The sequence below is a fragment of the Hippopotamus amphibius genome, chromosome 11 (assembly GCF_030028045.1).
Source record: "Hippopotamus amphibius kiboko isolate mHipAmp2 chromosome 11, mHipAmp2.hap2, whole genome shotgun sequence".
Taxonomy (NCBI): domain Eukaryota; kingdom Metazoa; phylum Chordata; class Mammalia; order Artiodactyla; family Hippopotamidae; genus Hippopotamus; species Hippopotamus amphibius.
The window spans coordinates 4,190,001-4,192,214 of NC_080196.1; the positions used below are offsets into that span (position 1 = coordinate 4,190,001).

Sequence of the window (2,214 nt, forward strand, 5' to 3'; positions counted from 1 at the left end):
AGAAATGAAAAATGTAAAAGATTTTGGAAAGCAGGGTCTTTTTCTCATTACCCCTCAAGGCAATCTTTTGAAAGAAACGTTTACTATCCTACGCGTGTAAGGATAAACGCATACACCTACGTCCAGATCAGTGGCATCGTTTCAAGCACTCACTTTTGCAAGTTAACTCAGCCAATATTTGTCGAGGGTCCCCTACGTGGCAGGTTGTGGTCTGGGCACTTGGGATACATCGGAGAAGAAAACAGAAGGATGCTTGCCCTGCAAGTTTCTGGTCTGGGGGGGTTACGGTTGAGCCCTACAAGATTCAGAAGTGAACTCACTCGCTAGGGTGTGAGAAGGTGGGCACTGCTTTGGAGCCAGGACCACAGGGAGCAGGACAGGGAGAGGAGAGTTTTGGGGGGGACATACTGCAATATTAAATAGGGCTATAAATAGCCGGCTCTCTAAACTTACTCCCCCAGCTGTGCTAACACTGCCCTTGCTCCAAGCCTGCTTCCCCTTCATTTGGAGTCTGTGTGGACAAACAACCCGTTTAAACACCACGCCTCCTGTTGGGGTGCAGTCGGTGCTTGTTGACCCACAGACCAAATGAAGGGAGACCTTGTTCCTCGCCCCAGTGAAGCCTTCCCCTTGATCACCTGGGTTACCCAGTCAGGAATCCCGGTTATTTGGCTGTTTTCAAAACCCAGGCACACCCTCAGAAGATGAAGAGCAGCCCTTATAGAGGCCACGGGACTAGACTGTCCCAGCAATGTGTTGAGCAAAGGCAGCACAGCTGGAGGCCACGGAGCCACTTCCAAAGGGGCTGGGGCTTGGAGGCAGACAGCAGCGTTTGGAAGTGTAAAGTCTGAGTGGTGTCCATAAATATCTGCGGTCTTATTTACAGGCTCTAGTGAGTTAAGGGGTGGGGGGAGGAAAGGGAGAAGGGGTAGCAGATAAGGCAGGAAGAAGCCTTCCTCTGGCGGGAAATGGCTGGGGTAGGCTGCAGGGTGGCTGGGGGAGGGGAGGGTTTGGGGCAAGCGGTGCCGCGCGGTGCCGTGGCCCTTTGGGAGAGAGAACCATTAAAGCAGAGCCTGGGGAGCCCCAGGTGCTCCCCAGGTGCAGGCCAGGCTGGGCCAATGCAGATGGGCAGAAGCACCATCTCCTTGCCAGGTCTGGGGTGGGGGAGGTCTTCAAGTTCGGCTCCCACCTGCGGTTGGGGGGGAGGGGTGCCAGAGATGGAGTTCCAGCCCAGCAGGTGTTCTTACCTGGCCCTACCTCCCCCTCTCTCCAACCTTTTGCAGCCTCTCTCCATATTCTGCTCCCTTCAAGACGGGGGGGGGGGGCTGTACTTTGGGGGAGCACCCCCGTGGCCCCTTTGGTGGCCCTTTTCAGCAAGCAGCGCCTTTAGGAGAGCTTCGCGGGATACCTGAGAAAAGGCTCCGTTTAGAAGTGGGGCTGCATAGACGCGGAGTTAGGGGTGAAGCACCCACGTGGACCCGGGGGGCTGCCTCTGGTTCCCGCCCCCTGCACTCCGAGCACCCCCTGAGGGCGTTGCCCCGGAAACCTGGTGCAGGGGGCGGACGCAGGGATGCGGGATGGTGCGGGGCAGGAGGGGCGGCTGCTTACCTGCGGTCCTCTCCCGAGGTGCCCCAGCGCGGGCTGGCTCTGGGCGTCTCTGGGGTGCTTCCTCAAAAGGACACAGGATAAACGACAAGAAAGTTGGCTCTTAAATAACTTCCTGAGTGTGCCCCCCTCCCTCCCCCGCCCCAAAGCGTTCTCTCCTCCCCCTTCTTGACAGCTGGAGAGAGCAGCAGTCTCCAGGACTTTCTATTTATCCCAGCCGTCCTGCTGTTACTCTGGCGTGCCCCCACCCACCCCGGGCCCCCTGCCTCCCAGTTTCCCAGCCCTGCGTCTCCCCACCAGCCCTACCTCCAGTGCAGCCGTCCCCTCCCTGCCTGGCGGCTGGGAGCACCCCCTGGAGGGCCCTGCAGAGCCGGGCAGGCCCCACCCCCTTCCCTTTGGTCAGAGGGTCGGGAAGAAAGGGGCTCGCTGCACAAGGGGACAGTCTTGCCCTCCAGGATTCCGAGGTTGGCTGGTGCGGCTTGGTGGGAGGGAGGGTCTGCCCTCCCGAAGACAGGTCACAGACAGCTGCGACCATGCTAAAGCGGGAGGAACGTGTCCTTCTTGTGTAAATAAAGCTGGGGGGCAGAACTGTCCGCGGAGCCTCCACCA

At 58.9% G+C, this 2,214-nt stretch overlaps 1 protein-coding gene across 1 annotated transcript in view; it reads right to left on the reverse strand.

The window, feature by feature from the left end:
* Positions 1-1,727, reverse strand: part of F13A1 (coagulation factor XIII A chain) — a 144,539-nt gene extending 142,812 nt beyond the window's left edge. Inside the window, exon 1 of the mRNA XM_057700513.1 lies at positions 1,609-1,727. The gene's annotated coding sequence lies outside the window, so the exon portion shown is untranslated. The remainder of the gene's footprint in view (positions 1-1,608) is intronic.
* Positions 1,728-2,214: the final 487 nt, after the last annotated feature.